Source organism: Anomalospiza imberbis, chromosome 1 (assembly GCF_031753505.1).
Source record: "Anomalospiza imberbis isolate Cuckoo-Finch-1a 21T00152 chromosome 1, ASM3175350v1, whole genome shotgun sequence".
NCBI lineage: Eukaryota > Metazoa > Chordata > Aves > Passeriformes > Viduidae > Anomalospiza > Anomalospiza imberbis.
Window position 1 is genome coordinate 87,059,295 of NC_089681.1, and position 22,246 is coordinate 87,081,540.

The following is a 22,246-nucleotide window of genomic DNA, read 5'->3' on the forward strand; positions in this document are numbered from 1 at the left end:
CCTCTATCTCCAGTGGGGTGCTTTTTGTGTCTCCGACCACGAGGTACCTGCAGTTCAGAAGGTCTTCCTTCCTCCTGGTTTCACAGTGGCAGATGTGCGATAGAAGCTCTGCGTCTGCTATGAAGAAATGCCAGTCCTGGGAACGAAAGTGGACAGAATTGGCGAGTTGGAGCCGATAAGGCTCCCTGATGTCAGTAGTTGAGAGGCAGCCGCTTACAGATGGGACTAGATGGTGTATCACGGCTCCTCTCCTGGCACCGCAACTTGCCTCATTTTTATCAGCACGCGAGGCAAGTGTGCGTTCCTTTCCTAGTTTTTTGGAACTGTGGGGTTCCTGTCCCCGTTCCTTCCTCCCACAGCCCCGGGCGGTGTAGTCTGTAGAAGTGGGTAGCGATCCTGAAAATGTCCCTCCTGATGGCAGTGGAAGCAGTGGCGTGTGGATGGAAATCACCTCGGAGCTGAGTTCCGTGGAGGAGCAGCAGCCAATGCGACCAGCTTGTCTTTAGGTCTCCTTGGGGCCTCCTTCTCCATCAGGTGCGATTTTAGGGTGCGCTCCTCGATGATCTGGTCAAGGGTCGGCGCTGGTGGGGCCGGCAGTGACAGGATGATTCTATTGCACATTGCGTTGGCATTCATGTGCACCACTTCTAGGATTAGTCCGTCTCAGTGTTCAGGTCTCTCCACCCATCTCTTGACTGCTGCCTGGACCCGGTCTACGAAATCTACAAAAGGCTCTGCAACACCTTGTTTAATCGCTGTATAGGGAACCATCGGGTCCTCGGTGGGCATGCCCAGGAACGCACGCTCTGCTGCACCACTGGACATGTCCAGCACAGCCGTTGGAATGCCTCGAGCCTGAAGTTGCCCCTCACTCCATTCTCCTTCACCCACGAGATGGTCCAAAGTGATTGGTTCTTCCACAAAATCCAGGCTGTAAGGCCCTTCTCGGATTTTGGGAAGCAGGTCTGCTGCCAGTTTCTTCCACCTCGTCTCCCACAGACTGTATTCTGATGGGAGAAGCAGGCAGCTAAACAGACGCTTAAGGTCTGCTGGCACTACGGTTCTAGATGTTAAAGTCGCTTTTAAAATGCCCTTAAAAAAGGGGCTTTTTTGTCCAAAATCACGTCATGTTTTGCAGACCTCTTTTATGGTTTCATAGGCAAGGGGTGTCCACGTAGGGTTTTCCCCTCCCCTGGTGTAGGAGGCTGGAGTGTGGAGTGACTGCTCGACTTCATAGATTGGGCCCTGTTCCCCCTCCATCCCCCCCTTCCCCCCCATCCCCCCCGGGTATCCGAGGAGTGGGAGGACGTGGGGGTGGGGTACGATGGACAGGGCGGACAGGGCGGGGGGAATCTTCACCCAGGGACAGCAGGGCAGAGGTAACACAGCCCTCCCTCTCAGGTGAGGGTGGGGCTGATGTTGTGGCAGGCAGGACATGGAAGAAGGGAATGTCCACCAGGGAGGGAACAAGGGGAGGGGTGGCAATCTGATGCCTGGAGTGGGCGGTGCCCATGCCCACAGGGAAACAGGAAGGGGTGGGGTCAAAGGCGGGGACAAAGGGAACAAAGGAGATAAAAGGATTATGAGAAGAAGAAGCCCCTCCACATGGCTGTCCTCCATCTTGGGAAGACAAAGACCCCGACCACATGGCCGTGGCCTCCTCAGAGGAACAAAGAAAGGGGTTTAAGGAAGAAGAACTGCGTAGGATAGTGTCAGAACTGGGATTTCTGACTGGGAAAAAAGGGATTGGAGAAGGAGTTTGGGGTCGGTTCCTCAGTGAAGCAGTTAATTTCACTAAGGCAGGGCGGCTGGGGGGAGCCAGAAGCACAGTCCACGTCTGTGGAGCTGCCCTGCACCTTAGAGTGGCGGAGTACTCCCCCCTGCCTACCCGGGTTAGGGGAAAAAGGAGTAGGAGAGGATGGGGAAACGGGTTTAGGGGAAGCAACAATTTTCTGGATGGCTCACGTCCTGGCTCACGTCCCGCGTGGACTCTGTTTTTTAACCTCCGAGATCAACAGATGGAGCTTGGGGAAGCAGTCTTTCACGGAGGGATCCCTGTAGATTCCCTCTGCTAACCTGGCCCCTACCCGCTCCCAGAACTCTGTTTTGTGTGCATCCTCCGCGGTCAAGCGTGGGAAGGAAAAGTACAGCCACCGTACAAACTGTTTGACCAAATTTTTGGGGTAGGGGCCATTTACCGATAAAATTCCCTTGATTTGGGTATAGAATTCCCTTTGTTGGTTAGATAGCACAGTCCCCATGGTATTTCTACCCACAACCTCACCCCTGGTACAGAAAAAGCAGGAAAAAAAAGCAAAAAACACAAAAGACTCCAGTGGCTAGCCGCACACGCCGCGTGCCGTGTGATCCGTACCCTCAGAAACATGGCAGAGCCCCCCCACGTGAAGCATTAGCTGGGTACTCCCCGTGGCTAATCACTCACCAAACCGGAATCTTTGCAAATAAAAGCTGCTACCAGGGTCTTCTTTCCCGGGAAGCATCCGTTCTTCGGCTTTCCATGGCTGTGAATGGTTGTGCTTCCAGTCCCATGCGGGAAAACATGGTGTGTTTTCCTGTGGGTGGTAGAGACATCACTGACTCACTGCGGGGGTACTCTTGCTCCCATTTTCAGTCCGGCATGGAGCACTTTTCCATTGTAGACCGCAATCCTGTGGTGGCGATGGCGTTTTTCTGCGTGGATCACTCTTGCTCGTCTCGGCAGCGGTGCTCGCTGGTTGGCGGTGCGGCTTCGCAGCGGCGGCGCTCTCTCTGCGTGGCTCCTGGGTGCTCTGTGGTGACTCTCTGCCTGCTCCACGGCTTTGTACTGGTCGTGGCCCTGATGTCGGGCGCCACTCGCGGCTGTGTGTTACTTTTCTTGGCCCCGGTCAGCTCTTGAGCACCTGGCTTGGGTGTCTCAGTTTCTCGTCAGGGCCGGGGCTTGCCGCAATTCCCGAGCACTTTTGCTGCTGCGCTCCGGGGTGGACTGCTGGCCGTGCTTCGCCGTCAGCCCAAGGGAAGAAACAAAGAGGCAGGAAATTCGGCCAAATCCGTCCGCGTGATGGCTGGATGCTTTATTGGCTGCGAGAGCTGTGGTGGAAAAGCTGCAGCCCACTCCCAGCTTCCCACGGATGAGAATGGCCCTGAGCGTGGAGCGGAGCGGGATGAAATAGGGGTGGGACAGGGCACAATGGGAGTTCTCCTGCCCAATGGGTACAGACATCATGGTGATGACGTGTATTACAGCGACCAATGGGAACACGGCAGGGGCTCTGGGGCGAGTGGGACTGCGAGAACGGGGTGACGGGCATGGAAATCTCAGGAGTAGGGGAAAACCCGGGAGGTGCACGAGTGTACACAAAACCGGCAAACTAACAAAGAAAAAACCTGTAATTTGAACCCAAACCCAGGATGCAACACATGTAAAGTGTGTGTTTCCAAGATTATTAGAGTAAATGCTGTAACGCTGCAGCACTAGATCAAAGAATTCACCAGTTACAATGTAGATTTTACCATCCTCGCTTTAAATGTGACTTCAAATGCAATATCCATCACTAATGCTTGTGGTTTTGTGTTTTCTAAATTGCTGTCTTGAAAGATCTACTTAACATCTAATTATCAACAGTTTGCATTAAGGTTTGTAAGAAGGAAACAAGGCCTTGCTTTAGCCTGTTAATGTGAGGTTCACTTCCATTCACTGTCTTCTGTGGACCTGATGTAAGATGATATTCCTTTGACACCTTTAGTTGTACAGTGAAGAATGTAGGTGCATCTTTCTTTTATTCAGAGATACATTTGAGCAGCACTTCAAGGAAGTTGTTCAAGTTCCTTATGGATATACATAAATTGTGATTATTTTGGTATGGGTTCAGTCTATGCAGTAAAGACAGAGTCCTGTGTTTCAGTGCAATTTTCCAAATACTGCATTTTGAGATGTGACTTATGATCCCTGGTTTATGTATTTTTTCCCCACAGATTCTGTGTCTATTTCACAGGCAGCTAGTGAAGTGGGAATTCCAGTTTCCCAGATAACCAGAAATCTTAGAATCATGGAATTACAGAATGTTTTGGATTGAAAGGGACCTTAAAGGTCATCTAGTTACAAACCTGCCTGCCATGACCTTCTACTAGACCAGGAAGAGGCTCAGAGCCCTATTCTCCCTGCCTTGATGGGCCCTGAAATATTACTACCATATGACTGTATTTGTATTTATATTTGTATTTAGACACCCATCTCTAAAGTCACAATGAAGTTATCCTCTTGAGTGATGCAGATAATTAACTCCCTATGATCTGTATTACTTGTCCTTCTAGAATTGCTAGAACTACAAGTGGATATCTGTGTCTTTTGCTTTATCTGAATTGAGCTCTGCTCTGCTTTTTAGAGAGAATTTTCCTAATGAAAGGATTTTAATTTACTGATAGTTGTTACTTATTATTTTTGATTTCAATTTTTCATGTCATGGTTGCCTTGACTTTCCTAATCAGTGTTTCTCTAATTTTGCCTCCCCCAAAAATCTGCTTATGATCTAACTGAAGTGGTCTGCAAGCATGTTTTCTTATGTCAGACACTATGTGCAAAGTCCAGTAGACATGAAATTCAGAGATCTGCTGTAGTCACTGTCACTGTGATGTGCTGTCTTGCACAGAATGTTGGCCTGTTGGGCTCTTCCCATAAATCCCAATAAGAAGGAGAAATTGAAGGAGAAGTCATAGCCCCAGTGGCAGCTGCCTATGTACTATGAGTGAGCCATAGGAAGCCAGCCCTGGGTGTCACCTTCCCCTTCCTTTGACATCTTTTTCAATTGAGGACTTGATACTGTGATTTCACACAGCACTGGTGCTCACTTTTGCTGTGCACCTTCCAATTCCATCACTGTTTAAATAATTTCTGTCACAAAATATTTCTAATGATGCAACTGCTTCCAGCAAGCTACAAATTACCATACCATTGTTTTGGCTCACACTGTCATTGTGGAACCAGTGGATTCTCAGGTTCTAACCCTGTGTGTACTCCTAAAGTTGTCTTTTGGTAGTTTTAGACCAATGCACCTGTCAGTCTCTGATGCAAAATGCAGTCATTTTCCATGTCAGTTTTTCCTCAGGGTCATCTGCACAATACATAATTCATACATTCAGCACTTTTAGGGGAAAAGTTAGTACTAAGAATGGCCAGAAATGGGAGAATTTATGTTTTCCTAAAAACTGGATCATATTTCCTGTGCAAAAGGTTACACGAGCAGTGCTTAGTGTAAGCAGTCACCCAAGGCTTGGAAACCGAGATAATTTGATGATTTTTAAATGTCCTCTTCAGCTACATGCAGCAAGGAAGTGCCATTTCTCCTGCTGCACATACATGTGGCTACCAGGGGCTCAAATGAGAGAGATCAATATTATGCTCAGCACTTGGCTGTGGCTTGAATGGTGGTGGCATGTCAACAGCCACAACAGGCCATGCTACTCTCAGATGAGGAAAGGATTTTAAGATCTAAAGCTGAAAGTTAGGTGTATTTGTGAAGGGGAATGCAATCAAAGGGTAAATTTTTTTTCAGTGCATCAGAGGAAGGGGCTCTAAACACCCTCTCCCGAGGAATTCAGCTGCATATCAGTGAAGGTAAAGTGGATATAAGAAAAATGCCATGTGTATGGAGAGCATTAGGAAAGGTCATATATTTCAAGAAAGAATATTGTTTACAAGGAGTGTTAATAGGTTTCAAGGGAAATGTTAATTTTTTTTCCTGGCTGAAATAGCTACTGTAAGTTTTTAATGGTTAATCATTCATTCTTGAATTTTTATATTAAGCATTTCATATTACTTTATTGACTTAACTTTTATGCTCTTCTTCATTTTGACAGTAAAGAATGACCAGGCAATACTCTTTGAAAATTGGAGACCATTTGCAGCTGCTCTCTGCTGAGGAAAGTGAATAATAGGGTGCCCTCAAGGAATTTCAAAGGTATCACTCAACAGAAACTTTTGTGTCTGAAGAAAACTAGATCATTTTATCATGGTAGGCATACTGATATGTTTGCTTTAATAAAATGCCATATTTCTGCCTTTAATCTCTTGTCAACCAGCTATTAAAATCCCAAAGTGTATGCGTGCAGCACATGTAAACACTTGTAGTTTCATGTTTGTCACACAACATGCAAACAAAGCCAGTAATTTTTGTTTAGTGAGCAATCTGTAATAAACTTACTGAGTAATGGCAATAAGGCTCTTTTTCTCACCCCTTTCTCCAGCCAACAAATCAATTTGGTTTAATTCAATAATCCATGCAATTTTTAAAAAGCATTATCTAAATCCTGCAGAGTCCTCCGAAGTGGCCAGATGATGAAATAATGACAACTGTTTTCCATGTAAATAGTGAGAAGCACCTGAAATAATAGCAGTGTTGGAAGATGATTACTTATGAGAACTGACATTATGTGCCTCGAGCCCCCAGAATTTTGCACCTGCACTGAACAGTTCCCCTTGTCTTTCAGCATGGCAATTCTGTGCTGTTAACTCACTCATCATTTCTTGCCTGTTAAGGCAAGGCTTGAATCGGTGCCCACAGTAATAGAAGCTTGCTTTGAGAGTAAAATACATTGTTTGTGACCCAGGTCTTGTGGTCCTTGCATCGTGTTAGTTCAGAAATTCCTCAACATTTTTGTGGATAAGGATACCTTAGTGAGTTTGGGAACTGTTTCAAATAATAGTAGAAGACTAAAATATAATATTTTCTGAACAATAACCAATAAATATCTTCTTGTTAACAGTTATACTGTTTATGAAATAGATTTTAAAAATAATTAAATTAACAGATATCCCTATCCTTTCTGTCAATCCTTGTGTGCTCAAGTATTTCAGAAGGTGGTAAACATGAAAGAAGCCTGTTTGTTGATAAAACACTGACCCAAAAAATGCAATGACAAAGATTGATAAAAAACGATGCATTTAAGATTGTTAGCAGTCGTATATCACATCAGTGAACCACAAGTATTGGGAAGTGTTGGTGGTTGAGAAGGAAGAATAAAGCCTCACATGCTGAGGCTGCAAGTGCTTGCTTCTGCAAGGCAGACCCCAGCACCTGTATGTGAACAAATTGGGAGTGAAGATTGCACTTCCCTGAGCTCAGTGGAAAGGGAGCCATAGTTACTCTAAGCCAGTAGCAACACTGTCTACTGCCGGTTTGTACCCATCATTTCCCCCATTACACTAACTCTTGATGGTGTTTCTTTCAATAGAATAGTGTTAAACTTCCTTATTTCTACTTCTGGGGAAGTTTTTCAGTCACACTACTAAGTTCCGTGCATTTCTTTATCTCCTGTGTTTTATTTAAGATGGAGTTTGTCATAATGAAGTTAGTGTTAGAAGTAAAGAAATGCATTAAATTTCAAAAGTTATTATTTCATTGTTGATATTCCATAAATTGAACCTGTAGTAAATTTTCATGTAGGCGGGTGGTCAAGAGTAAAATACCTTCATACAGCTGTGCAAATTGCTTTCCTTTTCTTGTTACAGTGTTGTAGGTTTTCCTTTATTTTTCACTGGAGTAGCTACTTATACATATGTGAAACGAAGAAATTTTTTTTTCTTTCAGAGAAAGTTAATATTCCTTTTCTGTGTTGAATTTCAAATACATGGTGTCCTAGTTTTTTTGGGTCCTTTTAAATATCCTATTAATCTTCTTTATTTTTGGCTAGCTCACATAATTTAGCACGTTTTCCCACCTCTGTATTACCTTGCTTTCTCCTATCATGTGTTTTCTGTTTAGTTTGTTGGACCCATGTTCTACTTCTTCCTAAAGTGTAAACTGGTGACTAGTTTCTAAATCATAGGAAGTTGTTCTTTTAATCTATTATTTTCACTGAACTTTTTCTTTAGGTGTGATACTTCTGCAAGCATTTTTCTATATAATAAAAAAAAAAAAAATAAATTTTTGACCCTGCTGACCAATCCTAACACACTGAAAACTCATAGGCTTACATAATGGAATTTATGTTCAATGCCTGTTTTATAGATCTTCCTGGGATTTTTGTGAGTTATTCTCACATGCAGGATTGCCACTAGCACTTTTTCATTCACATTTCTTATAAAAAAATATTGATAAAATGATTAGTATTAGTTAACCATTGCCCAATAAGGACTAATAAATTATTAAACAGGTTGATGCTGTGTGTAATCATAGCTTGTTACCTTGCTTACTTTTACTATGCTATCTACTAAGTATTTTTTAATCTTTTCTAAGGTATTCTTGCTAGTTACTTGAACAATTTTAAGTCACTTAAGAGCTTCTGCTTTTGTTTAGAGCTGGGTGTACGGACATCTTGACAATCCTGAAGTTGGAATCTCTCTCTCAACTTTTGGTTCAATGTTCGTTGTTTCTGATTTAGGGTTGAAATTATTTTTTTCTCCCCCATTGTTTCCTGTTGTGGCATAACCTTTGACAACTTTTCCGTATTGATGGGAGTGGATCACCCACTCCTGTGACATGTCTGCAAGGGACCTGGCTCCTGTAACCTGGTACATCTCTTTAGTCCCTGATTCCTGTGGTCTCCAACATTAAATGTTTTTGCCTGAGTCTGATGGCCTCTGATGGGAATTTTATCAAGACTGTGTTTGTAAGGTTTGCAGTGTTCTTCAGCTCCCCCAGGAAGTTATAGGATATTTTTTTTTCTTTCCACTAAGATGTTTGCAGGAAAAGGCTTTTTTGTAATAATCCAAGGCTCTTGCAGTGTCGTAACAAAGAAATGCTACTATTAAATGTTGGAACAGAGTGGGTTGTTTGATCAAGGTGTCCTCTTGCTTTCTTGTGCTGTCCTATGCTTAGTATTTATGCTAGTTATTTATCTTAACCAGTAGACCTGGTGGTGTTTCTGGGTCCTGAGACAAGATGTGTGTTTCAGACAATGTTCTATATCCTTTCAAAGTCTAAATATGATTCAGTATGCAGTTCTTAGGTGTCTTTCACAGATATGCCATGGGTGTGGGTAGATGGGGTTACTGCTTAACATTGAAAAGTGAAAAAGCGAAGCTGTGGTGTACAATTATGAATTAATTAGGAAATTATTATTCTGTTGCAACACAACTGTAGTCTGTTACAACCATTAAGTTTCTCTAGTGAATTTATTGCTGACAATTTGCTTTGTGTAGCCTGGATTTACTACTTACAAAATATGATTGCAGGAAAGAACTGTGCTTCTTTTCTGCATTTTGTAGTGGGATTTTTTGTCAATTCATTTGAGTGTGACAGGAGGTCTGACAGACAACAGATGAACCCTAGCAGTTCTTGGGAAAGAGTGCAGGATGCTGCCTTTAAAAACTGACTGTTATACATGTGAACATAATTTTTCAACATTTTAAAATGTGCATCAAATATGTCTTGAATTGCATAGTTTTTGCTGCATGGAGTCAGATGACAAGCAGGCAGGCATTAATTAGGATGGAGCTGCAAGAAAAATTTGTTTCATGGTTATTCTTAGGCTTAGACTTTTTTTTTTTTCATTACTGGTAACAAAAAGTAAATTGTTTAAAGCCTTCTTGTGTGCACTTGTCTGGTTTGGAGTATAGTAGCTCATCCCAGATCAGGCAAAACAGAAAATCGAAATGTGGCTTTGCAGGAAGTTCTGGCCATGATAACACTGGGCGTTTGTTAGCAGTAATTTGAGTCTTGGTCTTCGCTGCAGTCCTTCAAAGTATTCAGGGATGTGCAATATCATTTCCCTTACATGTGGCTGTCTTTGGGATGTTAAGCTAGACAGGCATCGTGCACACTTCCTGGGACACGTGGAAGGCCAGTCTCCTATTTCTGCACAAGAGAACTCTTGTTATAGAGGAGTACCTACAGTACTAGAATTGTGTGGGAGCCTTTTTGTTTGAGTTCTTTTTTATCGTAATCTTTGGCTAGGCAAATGTGGTTATTTTTTCAAGAGATGCTCCCCCACTATAAAAACCCCACATTTTGTGGCCTTTGTTTACTTTGGGTCACCTCAACAGGGCAGGCAAAATTTTATGCAAGTAAAAATGCACAGAATGTTCTGTGCTAATCTGTATGGCACATGGGAAGAACAGGATCAGCTCCTCAGTCTGCCATGATCTTTTCATGCATATTTGGGAAAAATGCGTGTCTGCTTCCTCTACAATCTGTAAACACTTTAGGACAAATCTTTATCTGCAGGACAAAGTGCAATGAAGCCCAGATTTTAGCTTTGTCCTCTGGAAACTATTTTCAAAATGGTTTTGTGGCATCTCTCTAGACCCACATTTCAGTGCCAAGAGTCAAAGATAAAAATGAATGTTGTGGTCTCATTTTAGTGCTGTTTCTATCCAGGCTTACCTAACACATGCCTGTATTTGGAAAGCAAGGATTTCTGTGGTCAGAATAGAACTGGACTGGTTTTGGGAGGTATGTAGGGAATTACAAAAGATAAACCTGTTATTTTCCTCTTGCTCAAACTGAAAACATAAACATAAAAGACTCGAGCTACTTGTGAGGCACCATGGTCATGCTTTTTGATGGAGAATAAAAGATGTCCTTCAATCTGATTAGATAAGGTAGTCTTTGTTCCTCCTTCTTGATGAAATAGTTGTGGAATGCAGGAGTCCAGGAAGAGGCTGAAATCTCAGGGTGGTAGAACGTGCACAATCTGGAATTAAGTTGGGGTTTGTGTATGTCAGATGCCTATGAACCTGGTGCTCATGGGGTAACAGCAAAACTGGGCTGTTTGGTAGCAAAAAAATCATGGCAAGTCAACAGTATAAACACTGTTTCACCCAGTGGCAGGGTTTCCATTTTCCCCCAGATACAGGATGAAATAGTTCAGAGACCTCCTTCTGTAAATACCTTTCTGGTATTCCTGCAGGGCAGAGATTTAACATGCAGGGTGAACTAGAGCAGAGAGACAGAGCTGTGTGTCATCAGTGCACTGAAATTCCTCTCTCTGAGCACATGCAATCATCCCAAGGAACCCTCAGTACCATGGTCTTCCTGCTCTGCTGAGAGCTGTTTTTACAGGATCACCCTGAAGCTGCCATTGAAGAGTAGAGTAATTCTCTCTGCAATTGGTGGTTTGCATGTCAAGTAACCAAGTGTAAATTCTCATGTAGGTGGAAGTATTTTAGACAGGGTAAGGCTTTGGAAATCTCTAAAGGAAAAACCAAATCATGGGAGGCTTCTGTCTGATGTGAAGTGGTGCTGGGTGTACTAATATGTACAATGCTTTCATAGATTTAAGAAATCAACAGCCACAGAAAAAATCCGCTCTCAGAATGAAAATTCTAAGTATGGCAGATGCAAGATGGCTCTGATAGGATCTACCTCCAACTCCTATTTCACTTGGGCTTTTTCTTTTTGTTTGCAGAGACTGGCAGGATGAGATGACAGGTTTTTTTTGTTTTTTTTTTTTTCCTGATGGCCCTGTTAATACTTTTCACTAACAAGGAAAGGGCAAGGGAATAATTCTCTGCAATAATATTGACTTCTTATGTGATCTTGGGTAAGTCACTGGATTATTGTGTGCTCGCTTCCTCAAGAAGAGAACAATACTATTTCTGTAGCTTGCACAGGTGTTGTGACTGTTGCTATGAATAAAGGATATTTTGTTTTTCATGGGTTGGGGTTGAACCAGCACAGAATGTTTTCAGTTCTCTCTTAAAAAAAAAAAAAAAAAAAAAAAAAAAAAAAAAGGAAGAATGTTTTCAATCAGTCAAAGTGCTTTGGCCAGCATGTATTGAATTGTTCCATTACACTGTATAAATGTGAGGTTTGAGGTTTTTGATTTTTTTTCTTTGTTTGTTTTTCAATATTTAATTTTTTTTAAATCATAGGTGAATTTTTAAATGAAAATTGTCCTTCTGGGAAAACTAATTCTCTCTAGAAAATATTGAAGCAGAATATTTTTTCCATTTCAGACAGTGAAGTCCTTAGCATTTCTGAAATAGCTCTGTCAGAAAAAACCTCCAGCTACTCTTTGACATGTTCAATTACTTCCTGTTCCACCCCCCCATATTTTTTTCAGCCAAACTGTGTGTGAGTTTATTGTAACAGTAAAATTCTTTGAAAGATGAACTTACAGACCAAGGTGCATGAAAGAAAGCTGAGGTGACTTTAAAGAACTTTTGCAACCTTTGTAATCCAGTCTGATTTATAGATATTTGTGTTTGTGTGTCTCTTCTCCTGGGGCTTCCCAAGGAATAAAAAAGAATGTGACAAAATTTATTCCATGTTAAATCCCATTACTGAAACATTTTTCTAGTGTTCTGGCATTAGTGAATGTTATTATTCTGATGTGTATTTAGGGCACCTCAGGAGGCAACTCTTGAGCCCTTTTCTGTAATGTTTGACTGTGGCTTTGCAGAGACTGCCTGTTCTGTCCCTTAGTGCAGGTCGCCACCTGGGCACAGCCCCATTCCCCAGCAGTGTCTGTGCCACCAGCTCTTCTAAATGCTTTGATTTGGAGTTATGGTCAGACTGTAGTCAGCTATTTGAACAAAAATTCCCATCTTCTTGATCAAACCATGAGTGCTAATAACAGCTGGTACTTTGCCTGATAAGAATTTCTTAGTGCTTGCATGATTTTCTGGATGCTTTGAAGACAGCTTTTATAAATTTTAAGTGCAAATTTTATGTAAGAATAAGCACACTTCATCAGGTCTTACAAAAGCCAAACACCAAAACCTCATTCAGGAATTCATAGCTTGTCTACCCTCTTTCTTCTTGTAAAGGGACTGAAGAAATATTTCTTTTATGTTAAATATCTATCTGCTGAAACTTGTTATAACAAGACAGAAAGCAAACTTCCCTTTTTGGTGAACAATCCTGTGATTGCACATTTATTACCAAACTATAGTTTGTAAATACGAAAAAAAAAATCCCAGACTGCTTAAAACATAATTATTAATGTAACAAAGCAAGGCAAGAACAACATCCAAAGAATTTATGTTTGAAGTCACAGATAATCCTGTAATTGCTACTTCTTGGTAAAATTCTGAGTATGTGAGAGGGTGCCTTTATTTTTAAAATGGCACATACACATCAAAGACACTTTCCTTGTCTTTCATACAGCTTTCTTTCAAGTAAAGAAACACCCACACAGAAAAGGGAAAAAAAAAGTTCTGTTGTGATCGAAAGTCCATTCATTTCTGCTCTAAGTAAATGCTGGTTTTCAGCAGCCTACAGATGGAAATGTGTTTAATGCTGCGAAGGTGAATTCCTGCTACAGCAAGGACTGGAAGTGGTTGTCAGCACAAGGGAATTATTATCTGCTCTTTTGTGACTGGTTCTTTGCCAAAGAGTTTTGGACTGTCCATCGCCAAGCTTAGAGCAATGTTTATTTCCTCAGTTGCTGATCTTCATAAAAGCATCATGCAAGGAAAATTTGCCTTAGTGGGGATGAGAGCATATTGCAGGTTTCAGTATTAAAACTGGAATCCTGACTCCCACATGCATGGAGGCTGCTAGCAGAGCTGTCTGGTCAGTTTTCCTGAGAGTAGTGACCTCGCTATTTTCAGGTAGAAGATGTCAAGGATCTGCTGTAAGGATTTTTCTCCCACTGTGATTAACTGGGACTTGAACATCACTTGTACCAAAACTAGTGTCCTAGAAATTAAACACCCACATTTTAATAGAAATCTGTTTACCAATAGTCGCACATAATAATAGAGGATAGCCTATATATTTGATTTTTTTATTCTCCTACAGTCTTATACTCCTGTATACTGTAGGGTATGCAACTGCATTTTCATCTCCACAAAATTTTACAAAACATTTATAAGTGTTCGGTTGTTTGGAATTTCCCTAGGACTTTTCTAGAAGTGATTGGCAGGAGCTGGTGGAAATTTGGTATACCCTGAGTCATAACTGTGCTCACTTGCACCTTATGTTAACTCCTATGTGGTGGGTTAACCCAGGTGCCCACCAGAGCTGCTCTATCACCCCTCTCCTCAGCTGGACAGGGAGAGAAAATATAGCAAAAAGCTCCTGGGCTGAGATAGGGGCAGGGAGAGAGCACTCACCAGTCACCATCACAGGCAAAACAAACTCAATCTAGGGAAAATTAATTTTATTTATTGCCAATCAAGGGGAAAATTAGTTTAATTTATTGCCAAACAAGTCAGAGTAGGATAATGAGAATTAAACACTAAATCTTAAAAACATCTTCCCCTACCCTTCCCCACTTTCCAGGTTCAGCTTAACTCCCCACAGTGGTGTAGGGGGATTCTCTACCTCCTCCTACATCCTGGTGGATGTAGGGGGATTCTCTACCTCCTCCCCACAGTGGTGTAGGGGGATGTGGAACTGGGGCTTTGATCAGTTCTTCACACATCCCTACCACTCCTTTCTCCACAGAGAGAGGGCTCCTCACATTCCTCCCTGGCTCTGGTGTGGGGTCCTTCCCATTGGACACAGTCCTCCATGAATTTCTGCAAGGTGAGTCCTTCTCACAGGCTGCAGTTCATCAACTTCCCCACTGTGGGTCCCTTCTGTGGGGTGCAATCCTTCAGGAACAGCCTGCTCCAGTGTGGGTCTCCACAAGGTCACAAGTCCTGCCAACAAACCTGCTCCAGGGTGGAGCAGCAAACCTGCTCCCTTCTCCACAGGGCTGCAGATCCTGCCAGGTGCCTTCTCCAGCATGTGCTTCCCACTGGGTCACAGCCTCCTTTGTGCACATCCATCTGGTCCTCTGTGGGCTGCAGATCACTGTGGATCTCTTCTCCACTGTGAATCTCTCGGGCAGCAGCGGGGGAATCTCTGCTCTGGCACCTGGAGCACCCCCTCCCCTTCCTTCTTCACTGACCTTGGTGTCTGCAGGGCTGTTTCTCTGACATTTTCTCACTCCTCTCTCCAGCTGCAATTGCTCTTGTGTGACAGCTTTTTCTCCTTCTTAAACATATTATCCTAAAATTGCAACCACTGTTACTCAGCCTTGGTCAGTGATGGATCTGTCTTGGATCTGGTTGGCAATGGCTTTGTCAGACATGGGGTAAGCTCCTGGTAGCTTCTCTCAGAAACCACCCGTGAAGCTCTGCTGCTACCAAAACCTGACCACAAAAATCCAAAGCAACAAGTCATTACTGTCTCTGCTAAAGAGCCTTTTCTGAATTCTTGACAAACGTCCATCAGAACTGTGGTAGTGACCTCCCTTCTTGAAGTTCATGTTGAATCTTTTGCAATACTGATATTTGCTTATTCTACTGCCTGAAAGAAGGTGTTCTTTTGCCTTGAACTGTAAGAATGTTTCAGCGTGGATTACCTCTCATTTGGTGTGTGTCATCACATAACCAGATTGATGTCCCTTCCTACTACTAAAGTACAGGCGGCAGTAAATGGCATGTTTTAATCCCAAAGATAGTGCCCATTTAACTTTTAAAAGCATCTGGACTTTTTGCCTGTGCTGAGCACAGATACCAGCACTTTGTGGCCTTGAAGGAGTTATTCTCTTGTTTTCCAACAGGTGCTAAAAACCACAGAGCTGGTATGGAGCACTGGGATACAGGTGAAGTGTTTGGTTAGTTGTCTCCCTGACTGGCTAAAACATGTTTCCAGACTATTCTTTTCATTAATCATTTCCAGAGAAGAGGGAAAAATATGTTCCCTATGGGCAGGTTTGGAGATGCCCCTTCTGGTTCTCCTGCAGCACCACCAAGTGATTGGAAGCACGAGCTGCTCAGACATGATGGAGACAACGGAGCTAAACCTCTTCTAGAAAATCACAGGCCACAGTGAGCTGCAAAACCTTCAAGGAAAGTAAGTAGCTAAATAAACTCACCTGGTTGTGTATATCTGATCTGAGTATAAGGACGCTGTGTTAGGGTGCTTAAAAGCGAGCAGTATAACTGGCATAATTCATCGTGTTAAAATCAAGAGGCATTTTATCGTGGGTTTCTAATGGCAGTGGCACTTAGCCAGAGCTCGGGGCTATAGAAAAGGATCCTACTAAGCAGTGTATCAGAAGACCAACATTTATTAGTAATGGTTTTCTTGTGGTTATAAACCTTGTTGCCAACAACAAGGTTTGTTGCCTTGTTCCCAAACTGGAGTTCTTTGCAAAGCACTTCTGCAGCTCTTTCTTCCCAAGCTTTTCAGGCTGTCATGTGCACCATCGGAGTGCACTGCTGTGTAGACAGTAAAAATCTCATCCAAGGAGAAGTGTATGCTTGTGAAAAATTGAGTGTGACCCCATGCTTCAAACACACAGTCCTGTTGTCATAGATATCATCATGAGGAAAATACAGGGATTTAGAAAGGGAACAGAGAGAAATATTTATTTTGCTGTAAAAAGTGACCTTGGAAATATGCATATCAATTAAGCAGCATCTGCCAAGAAGTTTTTCTACAAATAGAAAACTAAAGAGCTTGCATAAAAGTACTTTTGTCATTCTGAAAGATATGGCTGGATGCCCACATGAATACTGTATCTTCACCAAAAATGTGTATTTTTAAAAATCTCCTATCAGATATACTGGGATGAAATTAGTCTTGACAAAAAATGCTATTGAGAGGCAAAGGAAATTGGAAATAAGAAACTCCACAATTGCAAATGCTAGTTTAGTTCTTTTCACATGAGCCTGCTGAGAAGGAACAGAACTCTTGTGCCTCTTAAATGTTTAATAAATCTTCCAATATCCAGCTCTGAGAGGAAGAGGGCTGTGGGCATTCACTGCATGTCAAGTGCAAGAGAGAGACAAAGGGTCTGAAGGATCAGAGCTCATTCTGGATAAACTAACCCAGAGCTTAGGCAACCGTAGCACTGCCTCTTGACAGAATGAGCTTATATGCACTGAATAATTAGGTGTACTTACCTGCAGTGTTTTGGTTTTCCATGCCCTTTTATTATGCTTCTGTTGAGCTTTCTGATAGAAATACATTCCAGGAATTTCATTCTCGAGAGTTAAAAAATGAGGGGAATAGGACAGATAGTCTTGAGACTGGTAGGTGACCCTGGGAAATGGAAAAAGGAGGGAGAGACATTAAAGTGAATCATGATGTTTCAGTTGGGTTATGTGATTTTTGGTCTATCCATTTTAAACAAAGTGAATGATTACTAAAGGCCAAACTGTATTGTAAATTACACAACCAAAAAGTTAACTTTACATACATAGCTTCCTTTTTAACTTTTTTTTTTTCCTTTGAACAAATACATTGCTCCTAATCTGTTTCTCAGGAAAGGAGAAGGAAAGGAGGAGGAGGAAATAGGAAGCTTTTATTAACCCCTACTTGGGCTAACATTATCTCAGTTCTGAGGGATGCTAACTACTTATTCTTGAACATGTGATTGCTGAGCACAGGTTGATGGCTTGTGACCACAGCACACAATTAGATAGATTAAACTCTGTCAATCACCCCAGTAACTAGGCCAACAAATTCCACCTTCTTTTCACACACAGAGCCTTGCCTAATTTCTTTTTATGTGAAGGAGCAGTGAAAGCTGGAAGACAAGTTGGATGGCCTCTGTTGAATTTCCTAGTATTTCAGTTTTAGCCTCAATATCCTGAAGAAAACAACTCAATGTCAATAGTTCCAGTCCGTTCCTATTTTTAAAACTGAAATCTTCTTTACTAAACAGAATTAATCATAAACTGCCTTGTGCTTGTAGTTGATAACAGTTCCTGTAACATTCTCCTAATATGTACCTGATCAGATTAAAGATTTGGCAAAAAATTATTGCTGTATCTAAATGCTTTTTTGAACGCTTCCAGGGATGGTGATTCCACTACTTCCCTTGGCAGTCTGTCCCAGTGCCTGACAACCCTTTCAGTGAAGAAGTTTTTCCTAATATTCAGTCTAAGCCCCTGCTGATTCAACGTCCGGTCATTTCCTCTCGTCTTATCACTTGTAACTTGGGAGAAGACTCTGACCCTCACCTGGCTACACCCTTCTTTCAGGTGGTTATAGAGACCAATAAATTTCTCCCTGAGCCACCTTTTCTCCAGGCTAAACATCCCCAGCTTCTTCACCCACTCCTCATTGGCCATCTCTTCCTTTACTAGCTTTATTGTCCTTCTCTGGATGTGCTCAAGCACTTCGATGTCTTTCTTGTAGAGAGGAGCCCAAAACTAAGCATAAGATTCGAAATGCAGCTTCACCAGTGCCAAGTCTAGAGGGAAAATTACTGCCCTGGCCCTGCTGGCCACACTGTTTCTGATGGTGGATGGCAGTTTGACTCTCTCCAAGCATACACTATTAGAGCCATAGGTAATTCCCTGATTCCCTGGAATGCAAACTCCGATCTCTTCCCACAGTCTGAGGGAGTCTTTGTTGGTGCAAGCAGTTCTTTGTTGGAGCTGGCAGCAATATGGTGGCATTATAAACCAATGATCAGCAAAGAAAACTTTTATTTGCCTCATTTCTCAAGAGGAAAAACCACAGTTAAAGGCTAAAAGTGTGTCAATACTTTATGACACCTAAATCTGCATCGTTTTACAAAGAACTTATTGCAATGGAAAATTGGTTTTTTGGTGTAAAAGAAAAGGAGTGGAATGAGATGAAGTTTTCTTTGAAGATAACTGAGCCATGAAAGTTAGAGCATTTCAATGGCAATGGCTTACACACAGTGCAGGTACTATTGTGCAGCAAAAATTGGTGCTACCTGGCTTCGTCTGCCAAGTCCAGCAGCTTCCTGGTTTGCAAGTTGCACTGAAGTATCCAGTTAGTTTCTACTTGCATAATTTTTCAAGTGGAACTTTGGGTTTGCAAGCAAACAAAAAACACTTTTCTTTTTTGCTCATTTTCTTCATGATGGGCATATTTTGTCAAGGTGTCCTAGCCTGGTGATAAGAAAGGCAGTAGGAATACTATGCATTTAATTGCGTGCTAGTCGGGCATGAGAGGAAGAGCTTTAACTGACCTTTGTGTGTAGTATACAGTTAAATATAGATTTCACCTTCTCAAAAACAAAGGAAACCAAGACAAAATACTTCTGGCCATGAGTCCTGGTTATTAGTCAAAACATGAGACTTTGGCTGGGAAAACTAAGATGGACTCGTGGAGATTTTAGAAAGATGTCAATGGCCTTTGTGAGGAGTGGGAAAAGATCTTTGTGACCTTGACACTCATTCCTATCTCACCGGTCTTATGATGATTAGGGAATTCATTTAATTCAAATAAGCTGTGGAATGGTTTATGGAGTAAATTTGACTTGAGTTCCTAAACTCATTGGAAACTTGGTAGCATGAGTTACTTTTCTAACCTCACATTGTAATTTTCAGCAAGTTTTGTTCAAGCAACTAGTTTACTCATAAATCTAGAAAAATGCTTGATTCTGTAACAGAATTAAGTTTTGGCCTGCTTTTATTTCAAAATCCATGTTCTTACAAGCCCCTCTTACTCACTCCTCGTTTTAGAATTGTTTGGAAATGTATGCATGTGTGGTACAGTAAACTGTTTTTGCCAGAAAGCTTGATAGCTAAATTCCTGGCCATTCTGTCTATTCATCTTCCAAGACAGGATGATTTCTCACCACAGGATGCTGCTGTGTCTCTCGTGTTTCAGAAAATGACCCATATGATAGCATGAATATCTCCAGTCTAGCTCAACTGACTGGTGCAAGTCCTATTAAAATTTTGATTATGCCAACATAGACTACCTGAACAATGCATGCTTACTACTTTCCTGGGATATTTTTTTGCTGGTATTGCTGTATCATGATCCCTCTATAGACGTTTAGGTACATTTCCGTCATGGTGCTGCAGTCAAAACAGTAACTACAGCTTAGTTCAGTGCTTGAATCTGTCTCTATCTCCTGTCCTCCTGTTTCCATTTCAATGTATTTTAATATGTGAAGTTAAAATAAAAATCTTTCTGGAATAGATGGCAAATAATAGGCTTCAGCTTCTCTCCTTTTCTCTTTCCCCACTCAACCCACCTGGGCCCATGTTTATTGAACTCCATACATTGTCAAGACAGTATTTGTAAATGGAATTTAACTGTAGGTGAGCAGTACAAATGTAATAATATTACACAACTCTTGTTTAATTTTGAAAGCTCCATCCTCTGCAACAGCACTTATAATGGACGGTTCAAGCTGAATTATCCATTATTGCTCCCAAAGTTTACAATTAAACTATCGATCAAAGCTGGCAGAAAATTCTCAAGCAGTCTGGGTGTGTACCAGGCTTGTTTTAGATGCAGGCTGAGGGAGAGAAAGCCAGAAGCAGCCTTCAGCTAATCCTCTTAGTGCTAACTGTCCTGGATGCAGCAGTGATTATGTATCGTGCTTATACAGTTTTAATAGTGCAGGTCCTATGCAATTTGCGACCTCTATTTCTGCCTGGAAAGATTGGAGCTTAACAGGTTTGGATCCACAGGGAACCAGCTTCGGCTTTTAGGCTTCTTCAGACACTGCAGAATGCATCTTTTCTGGGGAATTCCACAATAAAATGACTGTTATTTATCATTACAAACCTCTTTATCATTTAGTCAATAAAAGGCCTCTCTCTCACTTTTTTTTTTCCATGGTGTGCTCAGAGTCAGAAATCTGTATTAGTCTCCCCTGGCCTGAAGGCAAGAGATGTCAAATGCTAAATCATGATCTGCCCTGGCTTTCTGGCTAAATTGTGTATGAAGGCCTGAGGCAAAAAGGTGCACATGCTCATTATTTGAAACAGAATGATTTTTCCCCCTTTCTTTCCTTTTTTTTAAAAAAAACATATTGAGACATATATGGTAACACACATACAGTAAGCTTCTGAAAAGTATCAAACCTGAAACAAACCAGCCAGAGCTAAATATCTCAAATATATATGCTTGCAGATTGGGAAATAGGAAAGGGGTTGTCGGGAAAAATCAGATGATCTTCCCCTTTTGAACTTTTTGTTAGCAGTGGTGAAAAAAGTGTTAGGAGTTGACAGCAGGGTGACTGATTTGCTATATAATGCATCTGGTGAATTCACCCTTCTTTTTTTGGAGGGGGGAGGAGAAGTTTGAAATGAATCTTAGTTTGGTATTGGTCAGAAAATCCTTATGGAAACATATTTTAAAGCCTATGATTGTTTTGCAAACTGTTTTCTGTGTTTTTTCATCTATTTATTTGTTTGCAGCTTGTGATAGATCACCTTCCTTACAGGGCATTTTTACTACCCCAGGTTGACAAAGAGACTTCTGTGAAGAGGTTTTAGAACAGTCATCCCTTGGGCAAATTTTTGTGTGAACATATTTGCATATATTTGCCAAAGTCCTTCAATTCTGTAAGTAGTCTCCGAGGGATGTATCATGCATACCAAAATATAGGTGGAAAACTTATTTAAAGGGTCATGCTTGTCTTTGAAGCAAATTTAAATTTGTAATTTATTTATTTTTGACACTAGGGAAATGTTCAAGATTGTTGTTTTCCAGTATTTGTTCAGGGAAGGAACTTCTATAAAAGCATATAAAACTTCACTATTTCCACACTGTGGACTTGAGTTTCAAAAGCTGCAGTGAAACCGGGGGAGCTCCTCTGGAGAATCTAAATAATGTATTTATTATTTTTAGTGCTCAATATTTTCTGTGTTCAACAAAACATTCTACATATTTATGCTGACCACCTGCTCTCAGTGTGAGCTTGAAAGCAACCACAGCTTGGGAGAAGAAAAAAGGGTCCTGTGTAACTGGGATATTATGTTCAGCCAGCAAAATTTTTGACATTGCAATTTTGATTTATATTCCAAAACACAATTTATTCAAGTGCTTCATTGCTAGTTACAAATGCTGGGAATGAGCTGAGGCTGCTTGAATTCAGATATTCTATTTCTGAAGGGTTTGGGGAAATTATATGATTGGATCAAAGTTTTCAGGGAAGACCCCTCAATGGGATGACATGTCACTGGCTGACACCTCCACCTAAAAAGCAAACTCTGTAAGCTCAACATCTTTTGAGCCATTCAATTTCCAGTTCTCGGTGGAGGGCTTTAGTTTTAGATATATCTTAAATACAAATTGGTTTGGTTTAAAATGTCACTGTTTTATTAGAACTGTTCTAATATGCAATTTTTTAGTTATCACTGAAATGGTCTTCATTGTCAGTATGATTTTTCCCAATTTAAAATAATGCATTTTGAGAGCCCTTATATCCTGATCTTTGTGGTCAGATAAAAAATGAGGCTGCTCTGTACACATCACTGGTTCTGTATTTCTTCCAGAGAAAATGATGTCCTCTTGAAATTACTTGAGCTCTTCCCCAGCTGTCACATATATGAGAGTGAAATTAAGAAGAGGACTATGGTTTTCAACACCTAACATGGTCCCTGCTAGTTTTTAAAGTTCAATTAAAACAATCTTAAGGAATT

At 41.5% G+C, this 22,246-nt stretch overlaps 1 long non-coding RNA gene across 1 annotated transcript in view; it reads left to right on the forward strand.

Moving 5' to 3' along the window:
• LOC137479062 (uncharacterized) overlaps nt 1-21,760 on the forward strand; it is an 81,857-nt gene extending 60,097 nt beyond the window's left edge. Inside the window, exons 2-6 of the long non-coding RNA XR_011001950.1 lie at nt 5,854-5,954; nt 11,344-11,478; nt 14,260-14,411; nt 15,587-15,728; nt 21,287-21,760. This is a non-coding gene — a long non-coding RNA (uncharacterized lncRNA). The remainder of the gene's footprint in view (nt 1-5,853; nt 5,955-11,343; nt 11,479-14,259; nt 14,412-15,586; nt 15,729-21,286) is intronic.
• Nucleotides 21,761-22,246: the final 486 nt, after the last annotated feature.